The 17,448-nt window shown below is 37.9% G+C and overlaps 1 protein-coding gene across 18 annotated transcripts in view; it reads right to left on the bottom strand.

Annotated features, from left to right (window-relative positions):
* LOC122556528 (teneurin-2-like) overlaps nt 1-17,448 on the bottom strand; it is a 1,106,639-nt gene that overhangs the window by 398,321 nt on the left and 690,870 nt on the right. The window contains exon 1 of one of the 18 annotated variants that reach the window (XM_043703293.1): nt 5,376-5,420. The exons of the other annotated variants lie outside the window; for them this stretch is intronic. The gene's annotated coding sequence lies outside the window, so the exon portion shown is untranslated. Of the gene's footprint in view, nt 1-5,375; nt 5,421-17,448 lie in introns of those variants that run through there. 18 annotated transcript variants of the gene reach the window in all.

Genomic DNA, 17,448 nt, shown 5'->3' with positions numbered 1-17,448 from the left:
CCAGTTATAGCTGCATCCCATTAAAGAATGAAACAAGGGCACAATTCCATTTCTTCACAAGATTCAACGGAAATCTGTGCGGATGATGGATTCACAAGTTTTAAAAAGAGATAACTTAGCAAAGATGACTGAAATTGTAATAACCCCTAATCAGTGACAAGTTTTATAAATACTAATGATTTAATTCATTGAATTTGGTTTAAATGCTTCCTGTCATCCCTGCCAAATTGTTAGAAAGGACTATTTCATTGGTGCAGTGAATGGCTCACATGAGGGTGTGCCCTCATGTTGCCTGATCCAACTGAGATGTAATATATTTGTATAGGGGATGTTGATAAAAGTATAGATGTGCCTTTTTCTGCTGCTTTCTCAACTTAGTTCATTGTTGCATTCACATTTCTAGGTGACATTTTCATAGATATAAGTCTTACTGAAGGAGTTTAGCTTATAACATGAAGTGATTGTTCAATGAGGTACTATGTTTGCTTAGATAGCTGTCATTGTCACACACTTTACAATGAAGAACAGAGCACATTCCTAAGCCAACCTTCTTCTTCAAGTAATAATGTAGAAAAAAACACTTCCATTTGTGGGGTATTTGTTTTATATAACTAGCCGCAGCTTTTGCACCATAAATAAAAATGGTTTGTGTAGATACTTTGGACATTTCATAGAGATGTCATAAGAATGGGATAAACATGAGTCTCTTTTTGTCAACAGTGACTCAAACAATAATGCCTGAAAAATGCTAAAAATGAAACTCAAACATCAGTTCATTCATTCCAACTGTAATTCAATGGATGAAGTGTTATCACACAGATCCTGCCAGAATGGTGGAATTATTTTCAGTTCTAGATCCTAACTCTCTGAATGTAATGCCCAACAGTTACTATTCATCAGAGCAAACCAATTATCATCCATTCTCTGAAGTTCCCAAACAATTCAGGAAGTGGCAAAGAATAAGGCCTATAAAGGAAGGGCTTCTCATTGAAAGGAACAGCAGAAAATCTTCCAATTGCTCACCGTTATTTGATCTCTCACTCAGATCTGGAGGGTCTTCTTGAGGGAATCCAAGGGGAGGAAAGTAACGAATCTTTCCCAAAGACAGGAGAAAGACAGTCTCAGTGGGCACAAATGAAAATAGTCAGCCTGGAAGCCACCCACCAAAAGGAGTCAGGAAAAGACAGCCTCCACTTCTGGTTTGGCCAGAATTCTCATGCACAACTTGTCACAGGTGAACACACCTTGCAGCTCTATCCATTTCTCCTCAGGTACCTCAGATGCCTCCTTAAACAGCCAACACACAGAGATCCTTAGCCTATATCACTTCTGCATTCATTCCTCATAGCCACCCTCCACCTGTAGCATCATTGCCTCCTCTGCACACAAGCACTAACACCTCTCTGCTCTCTTTCCTGACAGGAAAAACATACACTTGGCTTGGTGACAGGGAGAAAGATGTGATCCTGCAGTGAGAGGCATCTTGCTCGTCATTGACTATCCATGCCCACTGGTTCCATGGACAAGATGGTCTTGTTGTATAGTGCTGCAGAAGTCAGCAGTGACCTGACCTCACCCTCCAAAGGGAGTGAGACTCTGACATTTTGACAGAGTTTATAAGAAACCAAAACAGAAACTGCTGTAAAAGCTCAGCAAGTCTGGCAGCATCTGTGAAGAGAAACCAGAGTTAATGTTTTGGGTTCGGTGACCCTTCCTGAGAGACTGTAGACCTTGTGCTAAATGTTTAGAGTTATCCTTTGACTGTAGACCCTGTGTTAAATGTTTCAAATTTTATGTCACTTTTCAGCCTGTATACTCTGTGAAGGGGGAGTTGGCTGAAGAGAAGATTTTTTTGCTGCTGCTGGAGCTGATGATGGGGGAATGGCTTCCACTGTTCTTAACCCCACCCCATCTCTAAACACATACCCTCCCCAGCAGAGGAGGAAAGTGGAGCTCCATAAAGAGTGCTTATGTCACAGTGAAGACTGGCAACTGAAGATGAGTGAAGTGCAAGACAAATGAAAGACACTTGTCAAGCAATGAAAGCAATCTCTGGCAGAAATGGTGCTTTAACATCAGCCTTTCAATGGTCATTGTTGGAGGTCTTCAGTGTAACTAATCAAAACCTTTACACCTTGTCAGATTTACTGAAAAGGCACTTCCTGGTGCAGTTGTCTCAATGACCCTGGTTAAGAAACATGCTCTACTGCTGTAAAATCCATTACTTAGGATGAACACATCATATGACTGGCTTCTTAGCAACATCATCACTTCTCAATTACTGACAGATCCCCAAAAACTTTCAACACACCTGCAGAGAAAGCTAGAAAAGGCGGTGGGATCACATTTGGATCCTGACTTGACATTAGTTCCTGGAACAATTACAATCTGATCATGGACCCACATCCAATGCCTTTGTTTCTTACAACTCAATGCTAGTGACTTCATTGTGGATTGATCCTTTAAGACCCATAATAATAAAACAATGGAGAATATCAAGGCAAATAAAATTTATTGAACAGTATTAATTCTGAGCACATCCCTGCTAAATAGCCTCATACGACATTCTTTTAAATTAATGTAAGGGTCTAAGTGAAAGTTGATACTCAGTTGACATCACAGCAAAGAAGTAATCCGAGATGTTGATGGAATCATGGAAAAGATAACTCTTAATACAAGAAATCAATGCACTAGCAAGCATAGAAATGTAAATTAACTCTTTCATAGCGGCAATGTTAAAATGAAATTCACTTCCAAGGATCAACTGAGACAGCTTTATACACATGGATTTTGCATAAAATTCAGATGTGTACTTGTGAGTGTGGCCACGACTCCAAACTGACACATTCCTGTTCTTCTTCAGCAGTGCACACCACATGAATGGCATCATCCATTATCTCTTTATGTGTAAATGATATCAGGCTGGATTTAGGTCTGATTGGTCAAAGAATACAGGCAAATATTCTTGACCCTTGCACTTATCCATAGACATCCAAAGAGCTTTTGCACTGACACACGGGTGAATAAAACCATTTTGGTGCTATGCTCCTTAACCAATCAGACTACAGATTTCTATTAATACATTAAGGCCCATTGTGGTGTTAAAAACATACTCACTTTCAAATGAATAGCCCTACATTTTCTGATAAATGTATTGAGGACCTATTACGTAAGTACCACAATGCCATATCCTTCCATCTGTTTCAATGGCAAGTCTCTGCTTATGTAGCTTCTGCAGGAGCCAATTCCTAACCTTTGAATTCAAATGTGCAATCGTTGCAAGTTATTGTCTGACTTACAACTTACAATTTACCATTATTGCTAATACAAAATCCAAACCGTAATTTATTATTCACTTTTAACGACTGAATCAGAAGCAAAGGGTAAAAAGAATTCATTTTCTCTGTGTCTATCCAATTGTCAATATTTTCTGTTTCTGATGTTTTTTTAGGGGCGGAGGAAGATAAGTGTCTATGCTTTTTGTGCTGTGCTGCCACTGTTCTCTTTTGTTGGAGTTACTGGGTGTTCCATAGTTGGATTGTTTAATGCATATTTTAAGCTTCATTGACAAACGTCTGCCCCAATTCTTTTCCTCTGCTTCATTCGCTATTAAAAGGTAACTCCCTCAGTTGAAGTTAATTGTGCATTTTATAATCCACATTAACAATGATACTCATACTTTATAACATTTACTTATATTTTGAATAATAAAGTAAAACACCTTATTATGTCGTTCAAACATTTCCAAGAATTCATCCTACTGTGAATTGTTTTGAAATATGTTGAATGCTTGTATAGGCAAAGTCAGCTCCCATTAGCTGCACAGTACACAATAACAATGATAAGAAAAAACAAGCTAATTGGTCTTCAGTGATGCACATTGAGAAAGAAATGTTAGGAGATGTACTTGTTGTTCTCTGAATACTGTCAAGAGACTTTGAGCACCCAAAGACAGCATTGTACATCTCAACAGAACGAAGGCATCTCTGATAATTGTAATCAGCCTTTATACGTGAATCAAAAAGAAGTACATAAACGGTAGGGAAAGCAACATTTTTCCTAATCATGTGAGGCAGGATACAGGACACAGCCTATTCTAATCCCGTGAACATTAACCTGAAATAATACCCCCCTTCAAAATCACAGGTGACTGCTAATTTAGTATCATTTAGTATCACTTTGTATAGTGGATATGATCCTGTGAGGTTAAAAGACAAAACTCAAGCAAAACTAATTTCACTTTGTACCTTTTCATCAGCTTGGATGGAATTAATTCCAAACCTTAAAGATGCCAAACCAATGTTTGTCATCTCTGGTGATTTGAATTCCTAAATTCATGTCAATTTTTCAGATAAAAATAAAGCTGCTGCAGTTTGATAGTGCAGTACCACAGCAGGATTTGAGACTGAAATAAAAGCAAGTCATGGAATATAATGAGTTAATGAACATCTGTGATTATCAGTTTTATTAACACAAAGGGAAAAATATGAAGGTGGAAAATATCACAAGTGGAATTTTTATTCCACGACCTGCAACTACAAATCAGATTCTTTGTTACCAGGTTGAAATGTCTGAAGTAGAACAGTTCTGATGAGAATTAGCAAAAATTCCCCAAAGACAGGGAAGTTGAATTCAATGATATTTGAAGCCGATGACCTCTGCAATATCTTACTATTTATATGTTCTAAAGAAAATGCCTGTTTCCTTGACCTTGATTAGGGAATATAATTTGCAAATTTTTGTGGAAATATTTTACAAATCCTAGTTTTGTCTAATGTATGCAGCATTTGTTTCCTAGATTGAGAGGTTCGATTACACCAAGGCCTCTCATTGGTGGGTTTATCTCACCACTGTTCAGAAGAGACAAGATAAACTGGAATTCAGTGGGTTCAAATCCACCAACTTTCAGTCCAACTAACCACCAGATAAATAGTCCCAGCTAATTTCACAGGGTTATTTTAAAATTTATATTCATGAACAATATCATTTCCACACAGCCTAAAAATATTAACAGAGACATTTACTAAAGTTGTGACATTTATTACTTGACAGAAATTGTTAGATTCCTGGTGATATGGTTAAATGAGATGAGTCTAATTTAAATACAAAATGATCATTTTCAAGTGTAATCATATAAAGATCATCTCCAATAAGTAGATTTTTTGTTGATTAATACACTGTCTTCTTGCTCATGTGATTTGTTTCAAATTTAGCCCTTTCAAACTGAAAGGACAGAAGTCTCCTCTCTTTGCTAGTTGAAACAGTTCTAATAGCAATTAGTTTAGCCAATCTCAACACAGATCCAAGTCTGTTCCACAGCACAATGTTGCACATCACTTGGCACTAAATGATGCAATACTGTCAGCTTTACTCACTTTTCTTATAAAGAAATTAACAGAGTTGCTCTGAAGTTTCAGTTAAAATGCATGATGGAGACAGCATCTGATTCTGGGGCTTCATTCCACAGGCAGAAACGGGCTGCAAATGACCAGAAATTAAACTTGATTCTTTGAGCTAACACTCATTAAATTAATGAGCTCAAAAAGTATATCTTTTTCCTCATGAAATGTAGACTCATCTACTTAAAAATTATATAACTCTATTATATTAACTTAAATATAGTAGTATAAACAATACTAAAATTAATAGTAGTATAGATAATTATCATACAATGAATAAGGTCATTTGAGAATTTGAAAACAAAACTTTCCTTAAGTGAAGAAATCTGAGTGATTGCAGTAGTTCATTGTATATAAATTTTTATATCACAGATTGGAGAATTTAGGATTTAATTTATGTAGGTAATATTTATTTCATTGTAATATGGATTTCAATCAATGAGTCAGTGTTTAAAATCTAACACAATCTTGTAAGGATGCCTTTTGTCTCTCTTCAGATGTGATAACCATTATGAAAGACCACTTTACACAGATGCTTGTTAAATCCAATTAATTATTTCAACAGGTGGTTTGGATTTATGTAGCACCTTCCATGTGATAAAGTCTTCCAAGGTGGTCCAAAGATGTAATATCAAAAATCACTTGACATGGTAGCATAGAAGGAAATAATTGTACAGTTGTGGTAGTTTCAGGAATGTCTTTTAAGAGAGAAAGAGAGAAAGGCAAGCACAGTGTTATTCCAGAGTTTGGGGCCTTGACAGCTGAAGTTGCAATCATCATTAGTGAATAAAACCTGGGTTGCTCAGGAGACCAGAATTTGGAGGAGCACAGAGATCTTGTGTAATTGTGCAGGTGGAGATTAGAGAGAAGAATGAGGCTCTGGAGGAACTTGAAAACAAGGATGAGGATGTTAAGATCAAGGCATCAGGAAATAATGTAGATCAGCAAATACAGTGGCAATTTGGGAACAGCCATATTGATACATGATACTATATACAGAACAACCTCAATTACCTGTTCAAGACAGGTGGGGAGTGTTTTGTTCGGATAACTGATTTTTTTGGATAACTGATTGTTGGATAACGGATAACGTTTTTACAGGACATTGAGATCTTGTTCGGGTAACTGAGGTTGTTCTGTAGATACCAGCATCATGGATGATTTGCACTAGATGACATGGACTGTAGTGCTTCTAGAGGGCAGCTCACTACTACCTTCTCAACTTCAACTAGGGATGTGCAATAAATGCTTGCCCAGCAAGTAATGCCCACATCTCATGAATGATTTTTTAAAAAATCTGAATTTTGCAAAGGTTATTGGAGATTTGCCGAACATGTATTAAAATTGTCAAACTATCAGTACCAAAGAGAGTCAGGATGAAGTCAGACAACATTATTTATGTGGAAATGCACAGTCTTAGTCATTAGTTGGTAGCCCGTCTCGAGGCAAAACATGACTCCAAGGTTGTGTGCAGAATGGTTCAGCCTCAGACAGCTGCTGGGGAAAGAGATGAATTTGTTGACTAGGTGGTAAGGACTGAAAACAATAAATTTGGTCTTGACAACTTTTAGTTAGCAGAAATTTCTGTTCATCCAGTGCAATATGCCAGCCAAAACAGTCTGACTATTTATATATGTTGGGGTGATCAAGTAAAGTAATGGTGAAACACAATAAACAAAAACTAAAACAAAATGCGTGAGAAACTCTGTGGGTCTGGCAGCATCTGTGGAGAGAAAACAGAGTTAATGTTTTGTGCCCTTCTTCAAAACCTGAAGCAGCTAGGAAAAGGTAGCATTCATCCTGATGATGGAGAGCGGTGGGAAGGAGTAAGCAGAAAGGTGGAAACAGAGCCATGAGAGAGAAAAACAAAGGATAGGCACACAATTGGTTGATGATAATAAGCCAAAGAAGAAGAGAAGCCAGATGGGTGATAATGGGCGCTATGAATAGTTGAAACTGGCTTGGCTGTGCTGAAAGCAACCCATTTCATGACACAACTTGGGGTTATGTGGGTAGACAAGGCTTTTTATTTTGTGAGGTGAACAACTGACATTGCAAGTTATGTAATAGTACTGTTTCACCCAAGCAGGACAGTCAACCATTGCTTACTAGTTGAGACTACCCCTGTGTCCATTGTATTGATAAATTGATATTTCCAGACAAACCGGTATGTTTTGTACTAATATTTTTATTTCTTACTTAATACAATTGCTTTGAAAATCTTACATTTTTGTATATTCAACACAACAAAATAGTGTTAAAAATAGAGAAAAGAATTCTCATGGGAGTTTCACAGAACTTAACACAAGATTTATAGCAAAGGGGCTTTTATACAATCAGTGTTGTGATAGATCCCATCAAGAGATCCAAATGTGTGACAGTCAGCTGTAGTGCTGATATGTGAAAAGACATGGTGATGCCATTAAGTTCCTGAGAAAACACAGCTTTCAAAGATGTCAGAATCAAATGATATTAATAATCTATCATTTTGTTAAAAAAGATCAGTTTCACTCAGTTGCTTTCTTACAGGTTAAGAAACAAATGATTAAAATATGCATCACTGCTTAGCTCATAAAAGAGGAAGCAAAATGAATTGATGCAATTCATGTAGACTTGGCCTGATTTTTCACTGAAACCCAATTAAACAGAAATGAAAGAAAGTGTTTACCAAAGCAAAGGACGGTTCTTGCTGTTAGAAAATGCTCCCTTTATTCCTATTTTCTACTTTCTGTCTGTTAACTAATCTTACAGACAAGCTAATATATTATCTCAAATGTCATGATTTCTAATCTTGAGTATTTTGTGCAACATATTATGAAATGCCATTGCAAACCTGGGGACATTAACATCTACTGATTTGCCTTCATATACCCAGTTACAAATATTCTAAAAATGTTCTAATAAATTTGTCAAACACAATTTCCTTTTCATAAAATCATCTTGTCTTCTTTCTACCCTCAGCAATTTCATGAGGGTGGGGTTGTTATTGGTGGGGGAGGGGGGCTTCTAATTTTCAGGGTACAGGTGGTGGTTAACAACTATTGGCTATTACATCTGTTGCATAAGGCATGATGCCTGGATTGGAGAAGGAAGAGATTAAAAAGTAAGCAAAATGGTTTTCCTCCTTCACAGTTCATCATGGAATTCTGCAGTCTGAGTTGTACATGTGTTCATTAATGTGAGTCATGACACTGCTGTGATTGTAAAATGCAACTCTTCCATTAAACAATATGTTTGCCAAGTTATAACTTCTGCCAGCCAGCAAGCTGCCAAATAAAGAGCAACACTGTAAGTGTGGCAATGTCTTCGGAGTAATTAAAAAAGGTCATGAAACGGATAAGATGATAGATTATATTTTTCAGCACTGAGTGCAGCCAACTATGATAACAAGGCTTAATTGTTTAAAGTTTTCAAATTGCTTTTATATTTTATATTCCATCTAGGCAACTATTGAAATAGCAGTTCTGAAGTAATATTGGTTACTTGGGGGGAACGATGGGCTCTTGACTACAATTCAATTGTGTAATCATTCTACAAATTTTGATTGTTTACACTGATGGTTGAAGTGTCAGTTTGTTTACTTGGGGAAAGTTAAGGGCAACCAGCAGCTTTCAGTTGTCATAACATGGCTTGATTATTCTGTTCTTTAAGTAGATAATGGATGAGGGAGCTGAGAAGAGGCTGCTGAGGAGGAGGAGGGAGTTAGAATGAGGATGAGAGGTTGTTTAAATTGATCAAAAGATTAAATTTCTATGGATTTTAAGGTCTTCCTAATATGTCTCAATCTTCATCACTGCTTCCATTAGAAGTGGCAGATCAATATTGTTGAGAATAAAGGCAAATCTTTTAATTTGTTTGCTCTGGAGTCATCCTGTCTCCATTGTCACTTGGGCCCATCCAGAACCTGGTGGGTTCTGGTGGAGGTTGTGTTGGTAACGTGGCTGGACAGCTGGCTTGCAATGCATAGTAACACCAGCTAAGGTTATCATGAAGTAGTCTCCTTCTTAACCTCTCCCCTTGCCTGAGGCATTGGGACCCTCAGGTAAGCCTGGGTAAACTGTATGGTCTAGTAGAACTTTGGTTAGTTGTGGAATTTCTATAGTGGAAATGATTCCACTTCCTGATTCTCACTTCTGAGTCAAAAAACAACATTCTTGTTCAACTTTTCTGTGATTTCCCCGTTTCCTGTGAAAATGTCTCCTTTAATTTGGCCTTTAAGAAACTTACATTCATTCTTGTTACTATTCTTTTTATACATCTGTAAAAGCTTTTTATACACCTGTAAAGGCTTTTACAATCTGTTTTTATGGTCCTGGTTTTTGTATTTTCATTATTTTTCTTTATTTTATTCACATTTTTGTTTCCTTTTGCAGTTCTGATGAGTCATACCAGAGTCAAAATGTTAATTCTGCTCTGCTCTCCATAGATGCTTCAAGACCTATGGAGTTTCTCCAGCACCTTCTGTGTTTGATTCAGATTTCCAGCATCCGTAAGATTATACTTTTGTTTTAATTAACCTAGCTCTTAATCTTTACTTCGTACAGTCGCATAAAATATTTTACAAAAGGACAGTAGTGAGCAATGTGCTTTACCATGAAGCAGGAGGCTTACTTCCAATTTGTTGATTGTTAGTTCTGTAGACTGTAAGGCAGAATCAAAGCCTGAGCACACTTGAAGAATTTCCCTGACTACTCACAATGGTACAACTCCAGTGCTTAGTTTTGTGATTGCGATTAAGATTTTATTCTCACTTATTACTTCCTCTGATTATCTTCATTTTCATATGAGAGATCATCACAACAATAATGACTATCATATGATCCCAAAGAAGAATTGAGTATATCTATGAGTGCTGAGGACCTAAAACTCATTTGCAATTAACAAAATGAATTATACGTTCACCTTCATGCGTTAATCATATAATCTTCCAGTGGCTCAGAGCAGTCAAACAAGAAATATGAGGGAGATTAGTGATTTTTCTCCACATCGGCCTCCAGCCTTGAATTCCTCACAAAACGACAAATTAATTTTCTCCAGCAGGATGCAAATTGGCCTTTTATTTTTTTTTATGTTACTGCAAAAAAAGACTTGTACACAGTAAACCAAGTCTGTAGATTGTGGAAAGGCTGCACACAGTGAGCCAGCAATGGAGATCCAGCAGAAGGCCATAAGAGTGGGTTGCAAGGGCCACAGTTAACTGACAAGCTGCATGGTGAGTACCAGAGGGTGAAAGGTGAAATCAATTGTAAATGGAAAGTGAAGGAAAATCTCCCAGGGCCACTGCTACTCAGCCTCCTGGAGAGATCAGAAGACGAAAGGGAAAAAAAAAAGCAATGGATTGCTTTCTTGAAAAAAAATCGTTTGATCACACAAGTGAAGCAAAGAGGGGAATAGAAACACACATTAAGCAATGCAGTTGACCACTTGAATTACAGAACAATAATAAATATAAGGCAGACAACCACCGACAACTCAAAAGGATTATTTTGCACGAGATGGAGAACTGTTGGGCTTTGTAGATGAAACACAGAGGCCAAGAATAAGCCAAGAAGTCATCAAAAGAAATTATTGGAATTTTTGTTATCCAATTCTTTACATCTATGACCTTTGAAAAGATTACATCAAGCTTTGTGAAAAAATATATATAAAATAAATTGAAGTCTGGTTACACAAGATTGCTTTTGGAAGGATGTGCTGTGATGGTGTCCATTGTGCAAGGTGAAAGTTTGCTCAGCTTCAGGTATTAGTTCATGTGACAGGAAGAGAGTAATTTAGGGATTCCAGCAGCTAACCGGTAGATGAAAGTGAACATTCTTTGATCGTTATGAAACAAACTGAATGGACTGCCACAGTCAAGTCACTCAGCATGGCAACCCTGTTCCGAGATTATAACTATGCTTCAAAAAGAGGGAAGAATGATTTAAAGCCTGCTCATTGAGATTACTTCAAAAAACGATTCTTCTTCTATTTCCTCAGCATTCTTGTCCTTCAAAACACCATTGGGAGGACTGCAACTGAACAGATAGACAGATAAGGTGGTCGAGATAAATGCACTAGATAAATAGATTCATGAAGCTGTCTGCATGCTGTCACATCTAATTGCATTGTGCATTTTTCATAACTTCAGCAATCACATTATCATGTCTTCGTTATGTGAATGTCTATGTGGAAATTTACAAAGTCAGTATTGAGACCTCCCAGTCTTCAGCTGATGTAACACTATCACATAGGGCAGAGATATTCTCTCGATACACTGAGGCAAAAATGCTCAAACATCTGCAACCCTAAGAGATGTTAGTCCAAACATAAGCCTGCAAATTGCTGAAGCATTTGGTTTTTAATGAGGCAGTTTTTAAGAGCTTTGCTTATTAACCTTTTGGCAATGTTGCATCAAGAATATAAAATGCAACAGGATTACACATTAGCTAATTGATACCTGAAAGAGATTACAATGACGTTGGATGTCTATCAGCTTAATAAAAGGCACTAATCCAAGATAAGGATTTAGATGACATTATAAACTGAGAGAGAGAAATTACAATGCTCTTTAGCTGCCACTTTTTTGACCTGATTTCTGTCTAATGCGCTGATAGGTATCCAACGCATTTATAATCTATTGAGACTGGTGATTTTTAAAAAATAGAAATCATGCTATCATTTTTACTTCCAGTGGCAATAGATTTCATGTTCTTTTGACAGTGGCAGACAGTATTTTCCAAAATATTGTCATTTTCAAAATTTAATAATATAACAACTCATTGTCATCTATTCAAGGCAACCCTGCAATTTAATAAAGAGATTCAGATGATGTTAGATACAAAACCTTACCCTGTAAGATTTCCAGGAATCATTTGAACATCAAGATTAGATGACTGTTTCACTATTGTGTCATTACTTTGTCATTGTGAAAATATTCAGTTTTAATTTCAAACGGATGCTCTTGCTGAACTTGATCTGTTTCTTACCTTATGAACTCTCACTTTGAATTTGATCTGTGTGATTAATGCATGGCCATATTGGGTAGACCAAAGCCATTGTTTTTGATCCTGATTACATATTCCATTGCTGAATGACTGATCCAATCCATCTTCCTCACAACTGTAATTATTTGCAGCATTGGGGTAATATTCAACCTATGCATCCAACCCCCTATCTCTGACATCATTGAAACAATATTTCCATCTCCGTGAGAAAGTTTGAAATCTGAGACCTCAAACCCAGCATAAAATTTATGGTCTACAGGGCAGCTGTGGACTCCATTCTCCTTGGACCATGTATAGTAGACATCACACACCCCTACAGAGTTATCACTTCACTGCTTTTGCAAAGTTCTGCGAATGCACTGGCAGGATAAGCGTACCCAATGTGAGTACCCTCTTCCAATATAGCGAGTATTGAGGCACTGATCACACATGGTCAGCTGCAATGCGTTAGTCACATTATCCATATGCCTGCCACATGCCTCTCTGAACAAGTGCTTAGCTCCATGCTCTGTAATGGTAAACAATCATTAAGAGGACAGAAGATATCCTTTAAGGACATCTTGAAAGCATCCCTAAACAAATAGAACATTCCACTGACATGGTGCTTGTCTTGGAATGCACAAGCTGGAGAAGAAGCTTCCATGAAGATGCAACCACGTTGAGTGCCACATGGAGACCAAACGCACGTAGCAGAAAAAACACTCAGAATCCAGACAGTCCCATACAGTCACTTCCTTGAACACCTGTAGCAGAATCTGCGGCTCCACTTTCAGACTATTCAGCTTCCATAGAATGCACCCTCTGCCAGAGCAGAAGCAAGTTATCCTCAACTGTATGGGACTGTCAAAGAAGAAGAACATTGTCCAACTCTACCTGTCTCTGTTCAATACCGATGAAATCCTCTTTCATGACTTTGTCTTCTCTAGATTGGATGACTTCAATTCACTCCTTACCAGCCCCTCTCATGCTTCTCTATGAAAACTTGATGATATCCAAAACTTGACTTATTCTTATCCGCAGTGAATCCTGTTCACACAATACTCTTGAGCTCACTAACTGACACCAACTCCTGGTGCAGCAATGCCTCTGCTTTAAAATTCTCATCCAGTTTTCAAATCCTCCCCATGATCTCACTCTCGCTATTTCTGCAATCTTCCGTGGTCCCATAAGCTTCCAAAATATCTATGTTTGTCTAATTCTGGCCTTTTGTGCATTTCTGAATTTAGTTGCTCCACTGTTGATACCAAGGCCTGAGCTCGGGAATTCCCTCCTACATCATTCAACTTACCTTTCCTCCTTTAAGATATTCTGGAAAACCTACTTTTTCAACCAAGCTTTTACTGCCTAAATATCTTCTTGTGTGGCTTAATGTCTAACTTTGCATTGTCATGCTCTGTGAATCACCTTGGAATTTTCAAATTGTAATCAGTGCTGTATCAGTACAATCTATTTATGTTTTTTTGATAATGCTTTTTATAGATAGATGGATATGGGTCTGGTGCTGGCAGGTGGGAATAGATTGGATTGGGATATCTGGTCGGCATGGACTGGTTTTAATGTCTAACTTTGCATTGTCATGCTCTGTGAATCACCTTGGAATTTTCAAATTGTAATCAGTGCTGTATCAGTACAATCTATTTATGTTCTTATTGATAATGCTTGTTATAGATAGATGGATATGGGTCTGGTGCTGGCAGGTGGGAATAGATTGGATTGGGATATTTGGTCGGCATGGACTGGTTGGACTGAAGGGTCTGTTTCCATGCTGTACATCTCTATGACTCGATAATATCTAATTTACTATGATTTCACTGATGTGTCTGTTTCTCTTCACTTCCCCACTAGAACTCTCTCCTCCTCTTTCCTAGCCTGGAACTTTCCCTCCTCCTACTACTCCTGGTGAATCATTACAGATAATGGCTCAAGGGGCAATCATAATTTACTAACATATTCATTGCCAGGTCAATTTATAACTTCATTTGAGTGAGACAGAGAGTTGGCAGTGTTCAAGAAATCATTTCCAGCCTAGGTTCAGCAGAGGGGGAAAAATATCAAATGACCGTGCTTTTTATATTACAGCAACATTAGAGAGAATGAAAAAAAATCCAAGGAAACAAAAACAATATTTTAAGGAAAACACCTATCTATATAAAAATATTAATGATGCATGAATATTTTAGTGCCGTGTTCTGTCTAATGAAGATTGGATTCTCTTCAAACCTTACAGTTTTCTTTGATGTCTTTTCTCTTCTGGCTTGTGCTTTCTGGCTAGTCAAGCCATCGATCATTAGATTTTGGGGTACTAAGGAGTGCCGGGTCATAGGGATAAGGAGGCAAAGTGGAGTTGGCATGTAAGATCAATCACGACCGTACTGAATGGAGAAGCAGATTTGAATGACTGAATAAAAGCAAAACACTGTGGTTGCCAGAAATCTGAAACAAACACAGAGAATGCTAGAGAAAGTCAGCACGCCAGGCAGTCTGTCTCAAAAGAAATAGAATTGACATTTTGAATCAGTTATGAGTGGTATAGTCCTGAAGAGGAGTCATGCTAGGTTTCTCTAGTAATTGAGTAGACAGTTCCTTCTTTAATTTGCTTTATTGTAATATTCTTGGATGTGTTGCTATATGCCGATATCAGTGTTGAGATTAACTTGTGTTAAAGAGGAATTCACAGGTATTCAGGGGTGATGGTGGGGAGGATAAACTATCAACATTGGGTAGATTGACAGCAAATGAACAGTTAATATGATTGACTTTTGGTTCATGATCACAAGCTGGATTTAATACGCCCACTTCTGCATTGAATAAAAATGGAATTGGATGCTTGCAAGTGATCTAACATTAGTAACTTTAATAAGTGCAGTTAAGCAGGTACCTATCAGAGCTTAGAAAAAGAAACTTTCTGAAATGTTTTAATTTGGGCTTTTTAGATTTTCTGGAATTTAAGAATACCAGGACTGCAAGGTGGTGGAAATAGTTGGATGAATCAGGTTAGTGTTTTCCAGCACCAGAGAGAGAGCAAGACTGCTCTCACAGCCCTCAAGCTGTTCTGTAAAATACCTGGCAATCTCAATCTGACCTTTGATGTCTGAATTGCATCACAGTCCTCACCATCCCTGTTTTGACCCAACCCCAAAAACTGAGCCTTTTAATAACCTCATTCTTATGTCTGACTCCTCTCCATTTCACTCCCTGACTGGTTACCTGACAAGCGGTCAAGCTTTCACTTTGGTTGGTTGCTGCCAAGAAAGCAATTTGCAACATTTGAAATTACATCCTGTCATTAATTGCTGTGGAACTGGTGGGAGTTGGAAAAGGTTATAAGGAAAACCAACGCTGCTCATTTCCTAGCCTCCAGTTATTCTTGACACTTGCAGGTTTCAAAGATGCAAGACTCTGATTCCAAAGTCAGCTCAGTGGTACTACTGCCTCACAGTGCCAGGGACCCAGGTTCAATTCCACTCTCAGGCAACTGTCCATTTGGGGTTAGCACATTCTCTCTGTGTCTGGGTGCTCCGGTTTCCTCTCACAGTCCAAAGATGTGCAGGTTAGGTGGCTTGGCTATGCTAAATTGTTCTTTGTGCACAGGGATATGCAAACTAGGTGGATTAGCCATGGTAAAAGTGGGCTAATGGGATAGGATACAGGGGTGGTTCTGGATGGGATGCTCTTTGGAAGGTCAGTATGGACTTGATGGGCCACACTGTAAGAATGCTATGATTAGCAGATTGTTCATCGTGAGAAATGATGGGTACACATTTTTCTTATTTGAATTAACTACCCTTGGTTCTTGTGGAACACCTGAGATTGAGCCGGTGAAGTTTCCCCAGTCAAATGTCCCACTGAAACTGCAGGGAAAGGTAGTCTTCCCAGGGGCATCCCACTATAATGCTACACATTAAAAGCTCTGTGGAACTGCATAGCATTGTCTGCAGCACTTCATCCTAATCCATAGCATGACGCATTTCACTGTTTCTAACCGGTCTGTCAACGGGCTGTACAAATGCAACTTTCAGAATTCATGGTTGACATCCATTTGTACATGTTCTGGCACTGCTAGGTGGTGCTCTGATGAATGATGATGTAGTAAATATTGCACTGCATGACAATCAACTCTTGATTAAGCTGTCATTCTGATCCAGACAAAACAAAGTGCTATGATGTTGAGATCATGACAGTGAGGGACTGCATCATAGGGGCACTACATAGTTTATGCATTGATAAGGATCCAAGTTCAATTATAATTTTAACAGTACATTTTGCAAACAAAAACCTACTTTCTATAATTCTGCTCTTTGAAGAGGCTCAAATCCCACCACATGACAACAAAGGACATAGTGCATCAAAAATTGTCACTAATGAGGACCACATTTTGTCACAACAAGGGTAGAATAATGCATGTCAGGTGACATGGTGGAGCAAAACAGCACAATATCCGACAGGAAAGGGAGTGTGATAATTCACTCTAAGTGCTTTACAGAATCACAGTGGGAGTTACTGCATTGGCATTTTTCTTATTCCAATCCACCAGCAACCATGGAACCACAGAATCAATGTCAAATCGTTCCAAACCTGTTCTGAAAATTATTATCACATTCATCACTGTTCTTATCCTCCATTAACTATATACTGCATTATTAATTATTTATCCAGCAATTACATTATAGCTACCACATTAATTGGTCAAGAGAAAGTAAAAAAGCACAGTGCAATGTTTCACAACTAGCTGAATTATATGCTGAATGTGCAAAGTACAGTTGTATTTGAGACAGATGCACTCTGCTCATAACAGATCAGTCTGACAGACAGTGTTGGCTTACACTCTTACTTCAGACCACAGTGACAGGTTGAAGTTATTTTGTTAACAGGATATTAAACAGTAATGATCTAGCAAATCATTCTCATGTTTGCTGACATGAGTAATTGGCTGCTGTTTGGAATTAACTGCAGCAGAAATAAGCAGACCCTCTTGTACTGGGCTCATCACTTCTCAGATACATACATATAAATATATTATACTTATATATGAGGATGAGATGGATATTAAAACGATATGATTAGTT

This window comes from Chiloscyllium plagiosum, chromosome 14 (genome assembly GCF_004010195.1).
Source record: "Chiloscyllium plagiosum isolate BGI_BamShark_2017 chromosome 14, ASM401019v2, whole genome shotgun sequence".
NCBI lineage: Eukaryota > Metazoa > Chordata > Chondrichthyes > Orectolobiformes > Hemiscylliidae > Chiloscyllium > Chiloscyllium plagiosum.
The sequence above is the reverse complement of the archived record's forward strand: the minus strand, read 5'-3'. Positions and strand labels throughout refer to the sequence as shown.